This window comes from Cupressus sempervirens, chromosome 8, assembly GCF_028749045.1.
Source record: "Cupressus sempervirens isolate cs-2001-9-10 chromosome 8, ASM2874904v1, whole genome shotgun sequence".
Taxonomy (NCBI): Eukaryota; Viridiplantae; Streptophyta; class Pinopsida; order Cupressales; family Cupressaceae; genus Cupressus; species Cupressus sempervirens.
The window spans coordinates 752866558-752874315 of NC_143125.1; the positions used below are offsets into that span (position 1 = coordinate 752866558).

Here is a 7758-nt window from a genome sequence, read left to right on the forward strand (position 1 = left end):
TATTTCCCTCTTTGCTTCATAATGCAAGAATGTACGGGCTACTACTTTGGATATTATAGTATGGGTGATAAGATAGATCTATCTATCTCCTAATGTAATCTGGGATGAACAGAGTCTCCCAATTTTATATTCCTTTTTGAATATCAATATAATCAAAATATTATTACTGATAAAAATAAATCTTTAAGTGGCTAATGACTTGAGTGTGCAGCTTAGATCATTACATTAAATTGATCCATTTTTTATTTTATGTTTTTGGCTAAGTTTAAGCACAAGATGAATTAACTTCTCTTTCAAACATAAGGTTAAGAAGCAAAGTAATACACCACATAACAAAACCAGACTTTAAGAATCATACAAATCATGCTATAAGCTAACGCCCAGATGAAAAACGCTATACATCAATTGCAGTACTTAAGTTACATATATTTGAGAAAAACATGTCTATTTGTCTATATACAATAAAATTGTAATCATGAACATAATAATTAGAAGAAGATTCAAAAATAAAATTGAAGAACTCTTAGCTATCTTCTTATCAACAGTGGATTTTCTGTTTTTTTAAAATAGATTTCTTCAGTGGGCACCAGATGTTGGGCATGTACATAACATTTGATAGGATGTGCATTTTAGATTTTCTGTCAACATTTTGTATTACAGAGCTTTGATTATGAAGGCAGCAGATTTTCAATGCGGCCTTCCAAAGAGATGCGGCATAAGATTATCCAGAAAACTGAAATATTCAACTCTCCATCTGATATGGAAGCACAACACTGCAATTACAGTGGCAAATCCAACACCATAACTCAATCCCACAGCCACTTCCCACCACCTATTCATTTCTCCCTCTTCTTCCTCCTCTGCCACTTCCTCTATCTCTTGTTTATTCAGTTCATTACTTTTCCTGGTTCTGCTTTCTAAAGGAGGTCCATGAAGATCTAGATTGCCTTCAAAAGAAGCAGCCTCAAAGGTTGCAAATTGCTCGCCTTGAGGTATCAAACCAGAAAGCATATTGTCCGAAACATTCAGGACCTCAAGGAAAGTGAGGTTCAGAAGTTCTGAAGGAATCTTCCCAGATAGTTTGTTCGCCGACAGATCCAGGGATTCCAGCTTCACCAATGCTCCCATAGATTCTGGAATGGAACCACTGAACTCATTTCTTGAAAGGTTAAGAGCATTTAGATTATTGAGAAGACCTACTTCTGAAGGAATATTTCCTATTAGCCTATTGTTAGATAAGTCCATAAATCTAAATTCCCTGAATATCTTTTCATATGAAATTGTCCGCCGTTTGACCCAAAGAGTAATTTGATCTGGGATCAAGAATTGAAAATATCCAGAACCAAAATCCATAGACCAACCGAATTCCCTTGCATCATTTTTTACCATAGCATCTAGCTTTCCTAGATTTTTAGGAATAGTTCCTGATAAACAATTTTGAGATAAATCTAAGATCTGTAGAAACTTGAGGTCAAGCAGGAAGGCAGGAACAATGCCTTCAAATTTATTTAAAGTCAAATCCAGAATTCGGAGACTTGTCAGCTTGCGGATGAAAACTGGGATGTTTCCTTGAATTTGGTTGCTTCCTACATCAAATACTTGAAGTAATGTACATTGTAGAATGGATGACGGAATGGTACCTCGTAAATTGTTACCATGGAGATTAAATGTACCAAGAAGCCTCAGATTTCCCAATTGCGCTGGTATCTCCCCTTGCAAATCATTCTCAGCCAAATTTATAAACTTCATATCCTTACATCTCCCCAAGTTTGGAGGAATTGTGCCCCTAATGTTGTTCTTTGACAAGTCTAGAAATTGAAGCTGGCTTGTATTTGTGCAGAGTGAACGGGGAATTTCTCCAGTCAGATTATTGCTTGACAAAAGTAAATAAGGAGGGAAAATTGTAGGAGGGACGGAACCACTAAAGTTATTCTCTGATGCATCAAATAACAACATAATGTTATATGTGCTGCTCTTAAAAGATGGAAGAGTGCCCTGCAACTTGTTTCTTTTCAAGACAAGGATTTCGAGGTCCATGGATATTAGTGAGAGCGGAGAACCTTGTAGCTGGTTATTTGAAAGAATGAGCACGGTAGGAGCTGGAAGATCCCATAGCCAATCTGGAATGCTTCCTCCAATGTTGTTATATGAGAGGTCCATTTCCTCTAGTAAAAACAGAGTAGACAGAGAAGCAGCAAAGTCCCCTTCAATATTGCATCTTCTCAATCCCAGGTACCTTACGTGGGGGAAGGGTGGAATTCAAGTTGAAGAAATATTAACAGTAAAGCTATTGTTAGAAAGGCTCAATTCTCGAAGGTGAGTTGAGTTATCCATCAGCGAAAGAGAAAAGCTCCCTGTGAAATTGTTGGAGGAAAGTAACAAGTTTTCTAATCTAGGGAGCTTTGAAACACCTGGTAGTTCTCCCGATAGCTGATTATTTTCCAGATTGAGGCTTCTCAATAGAGGAAGACAAACTAGAGAACGTTGTATATTGCCCGTCAATTTGTTCTGGGAGAGATCAATTTTTGAACGTAGTGAAACTTTCCCAAAGGCAGATCCAAACTGAGGTATATCCCCTGTTAAGTAGTTGTTTCCCAGAGCCAAACTCTCAAGTTCAGTAAAGTTTACAAAAGGAGGAGGAATGATTCCGTCTATAATGTTCTCCTCGAGGTTAATGTTTACTATTGAGGACGACTGGTATCCACAGAAAGAAAGGTTCCCTTCTAACATGTTATATGACAGGTCAAGATTTTTAAGGCTTGAACGACTTAAAAAGTCTGAAGGGATGGAACCTATAAGCTCACAGGCAGACAGATCAAGGGAAATCAATGAGGAGACGTTCTGAAACCAAGCTGGCAGTACAGAATCAAATAAATTCATGAAAAGATGGAGATGGGATAAGTGAGTGAGGTTTAGAAGAGAGGGTATTGTACCTGAAAGCCAACAATTAGCGAGGTGAATCTCCCTAAGATTAGAGAGGCTGTTGAGAGCAATACCCCAGTGTTCGTTTGCAATCGACAGATTCACAGCATTCATAGACAGGTACTCCAAGCTTCTCAGATTTTGTATCCATTCTGAAAACCTCCCACTCTCCAGCGGAAAATCAAGACTTCCCGCAAGATCGAGGTGGCGCAAGGTTGTGATATTCCCCAACTCCAGAGGGATCTCACCCCCTAATCCATTAAATCTCAACCTGAGGAATGTAAGGCTCTGCAGTTTTGCTAATGCGGGAGGTATTGAAGAACCGTTGAAACCATTGAAGCTGAGATCCAGGTGTTGAAGATTTTGTAGCTTAAACAACGAGGGATGTACTGTCCCATAGAGAAAGAGGTCTTCGCAATGAAGGCTGATGACATGACCTGAACGGAAGTCGAAACGAATGCCCGTCCATTGGCAACAATTGTAGCCCTGCCACGATGAGAGGCGACAACATGGAATCGACCACGCCACTTTTGACATCCAACAAGTAATTTCTTTCATCAGCAGGGCATCCATTGATTGAAGGATAAATTATCTGCATGAGCATTACCAGGGCAAAAGTGATATTCATCAAGAATGAAACAGAAGCCATGGTGAAGACAATCATACATACTATCCAATTTCTTTGGCGCTTCCGCTGCGCTTTTATAGCAAGACGTCGCTTTTGAGCGCCTTATACTACTGTTGATAAAACAAATCAATTGTCTCCTCATATGCTTCTTTTCTCCACCCAAAGTTATCTGTGACAAAACTGTCAATCAGTTGAATTGTGTGAGAGCTGATGTCGTGAAGAGGTAGAGACACAATGTGTCATAATTCTTGTTTTAAAAAAATAGAAATATGAGGTAGGGAGAGGGTGGATGAATATGTAGAGAAGGATGAATATGTGGAGAAGGAAAGAAAGGAAAGAGATTAGAGAAGAAATTTATGAAAATAGATATGGACAAGGGAAGGGGAAAAAAAATATAAGGTTAATTTTAAATTAAATATAAATATTTTTAGATCTAATAAATTAAATTAATTTTTTTAATTTTAATTGTATCATATGTCAAATATTTGAAAAATAGAAATATATTTCAATTGTTGGAAATTAACGTTTATCTTTAATTTTATGAGGAAGTAATATTAGACATAATAATAAGTTTTATATTTCAATTTAAATATTGTTATTATTTTGTAATTAAATAGAAAATTTAATATAAGAAATATAATATTAGGTTACTTTATATTTTAATAAGTTTTATATATTCATCTAGAAATCTTCTAGGTATTTCTAACTTAACTTGAATTTCAAATCAAAGATTATATTCAAATATAAGTTTTATGTTTTATATTTTAATAAGTTTTGTCATTAAGAAATCTTCTAAGTATTTCTAACTTAAGTTGAATTTCAACTCAAAGATTATATTAAACATATACTGTAAAATGCTCATTGCAATTCTCATTCAGATCATGACATCAACCTTCAGCTTAGAAAACCCCATTGCTTTGACTTGCATAATGAAGATTGAATACTTTAAATACAGGACAAAATATTAGTATATTTTTATAGTAGCCAAATCAAAGACACTTAAATTTCAACATATGTAACAAATGATGATTTTCATATATCTAAAATTAAATATCTTTAATCAGTATAGTTAGACTCAATATAGTTAGAGTTATATATAATTACATTTATATGTGTAATTAGCATTTAGTAATTGTATTCCCATATGAATCCTATCCACATCCTTGTCGTGAATCTAGATTAAATGTTGCTAATAAATATGGGTTTCATTTTCTAGCTAGGGATAAGTCCAGGGAAAGATTATCCATTCTTAATATCTTTTATTCTGAAAAACCACATGTTTAGCAATTGTCTTTGTATGATAATGAGTTAGGCATTTTGGATGACAAACATCCAAATAAGATTCTTATCTTGGCTTCAAATTTCTTGGTTTGACATATATATAGAAACCATTGCAATTATTGAATGTAAATGTTAGAATTGGTCTTGCCCCTAACATGCAAAAGAAAAAATAGAATTTTAGACACTATTTTATTTCTTTTCCTAGTAATTTAAATGTATAGTCCGTTTGACATAATCGTTAAAGGATTCCCTCTGATTCAATGTTTATTTATTCAAAGCCTTGAATCAATAAATGATCCATACACCCTAATCTAATTTGAATTGAATGAACTGTACGAGTCCTAAGTCAATAAATCAGTCACAAATATTGCATGTGTTGTATAATGATTATGGTTGCTCATGCATTAATGATGCTTTAATGATTCATGGTTAATAAATATGATTTCTTTTATAAAAATGTCAGATGATGGTTTAATGATAATTAGTTCATATTCGTAACAATGCATTATTTTATTTGAGCATTTGATGTTTGACTTATAATTATTATGATACTTACCCCATGCTTATAAGTGTATGGTGTGTATGTTTGTTTTATCTTTTTGTTTGTCGTGTTTGATGTGGTTAAGGGTGGGAGTCATAGTCACCTTCTAGTCGGGATCTACACAATGTACCACTCCATGTCATTGCTTGTTTAGTTTAGATATATTTATATACATGTACATGCTCATCTTTTATATGGAATGTAAGTATTGGGTATCGACTTCTCTGAATTGCCAGGATAAGCATGCCCCTATCACTATTACTCAATGGTAAGAATGGAGAGATGACATTCTCCAATCCCAGCCATAGCCTAAATATTTGTCTTGCAAGGAGGACTTGTAACTAGCTTTCCACCCTTTTTAAAACCCCCGAGTTTATCTTTGTTTGTGTTTTTTGATTTTGAGTTTTGGTCTGTATTGATAATGTTGCTTTTATGTGTATTTCACTATGTGATTTATTTGGTAAATGATTTAATTATAATATTTTAGTTAATCATATAATATTGAAAATTATTAAATATTATTTGATTAAAAGGAAAATATTAAAGTATTAGAATATTTAGTTGTTAAAAAAACTAATTAAATATGTGCTTTAATTTAAAAGTCTAAATTTTAAAAAATGATTAAAGAGAAATTAGAATATGATGATATTTAATTAATTATAAATTAATTAAATATGTACTTCAGTTTAAAAGATTTAATTTAAGAAGTTTAATTTAAGAAGTTGGACAAAAAGAGAATTAAAATAGTAAAATATTAAAGATTTTATATTCCTTTATCATAATTATTTATTTAATAATAATTAAATTAAAGTTGTATTTAGACAATGAGCTTTGATTATTATTATTAATTTAAATGATAAAGTATGTTTTAATTAGTGCTTGCGCTAACTAATAAATTGGAGGAAAATTAAATATAAAAGAATATTTTAATTTAAAAAGTTTTTTAAGTTTGCATGAAAGGATTAAATAATAAAATTTTATTTTAATGAGAGGCATTTGCATGTTCAAAAACCAAAAACCCTAGGTAGAGTTAAACTCTTTATTAAGAGATTCAAGCTCATTTCTACACAAAGGTTTTGGGAGAAAAAAATCAGAATTGGATTAAAAAAATTGTTGAAAGATTCAAAGGGTTTTGATTTGTATGCATTCATAGATTGTCTGAAATTTTAGTTGTGGTTTTAAGGTTGGGTTTGAAAACTCATTGTAGAATTTTATTGAAAGATCTATTTACTTCATGTCTTCATGGGTGCTTGTATTATGCTTATTAATTTATTGTATTAATTCTGGATGAAGAATTATGTTGCAGATTTTGAAAAAGAAAACTTATTAGTCAAGATAATTTGACTATGAAGAAAACTATAGAAAATTATTATTATTATTGTGAATTCTTTTAAACCCCTTTAGACAATATAGAGAAATTTTGATTATAGAAAATTGGAAGAAAACAAATAAATCAAATAGTTAGGGTTTCAACTTTAAATTTGTCATTAGAACTATGTGATTATCATAAATTTTCTAAATATAGATGAATATTCTTCTTACATCTAAAATAATTTATTTACAAAATTTATTGGAAAAATGAAAAAAGATTCATTGAGAGGAAAACATGTTGTAACTAAATTTATGCATGCATGCGAAAACAAATATGCTAAAAATAGAAAGCTAAGTATAGTCATGGATAAAATAAATATACTAAAATAGAAAGCAAAGTATAGTATAGTTACATGCATGTGAAAACAAATATGCTAAAAATAGAAAACTAAGTATAGTATGGTTGCACGATTCGAGAGATCAAAGACATCCAAAAATCGACATTACATTTGTATTTTTATTTTATATAATTTTATTTTTAGATTTTTAAATTTTTTTTTGAATTAATTTTTAAAATTAAACAAATATTATTGCTTTAGTTAAAGTGAATGTTAGTATTAGTGGTTTTTAAGTTTAGTTAAACTCTTAGTTGCATATAAATGATTTTATAATTATTAATGCAAAAGGGAAGTTAATAAATAAATATTTATAATTTTATTATATTTTAAGAGAAGTTATAGAGGAGTTCACTTTGTAATTATTTAGTTAATAACTATTTGAATTTATGAGAGAAATTATAAATAATTAAAATAATTTTTTAGTTTTATATCTAGTTGCATTATGAATTAAAGGAAAAGTAAATATTAATATTAGACTTAAATAGAAGTCATATTAATATTTTAGAAATTGAAATTGATATCATTATTTAAATATATTAATATACATTTATGTTATTAATTAAATCATTTATGATTTAAGATTATTTAAATTAAAACATAATAATGTTGTATGATATTTTATATGCACAAGGAGATTTGATATTCAAATGCTTATTTAATTAAATAAGTGTATTAGC

The 7758-nt window shown here is 30.9% G+C and overlaps 1 pseudogene; it reads right to left on the minus strand.

The window, feature by feature from the left end:
- Positions 1 to 344: 344 nt before the first annotated feature.
- Positions 345 to 3578, minus strand: LOC149544614 (receptor-like protein 7; annotated as a pseudogene).
- Between the last annotated feature and the right edge of the window lie 4180 nt (positions 3579 to 7758).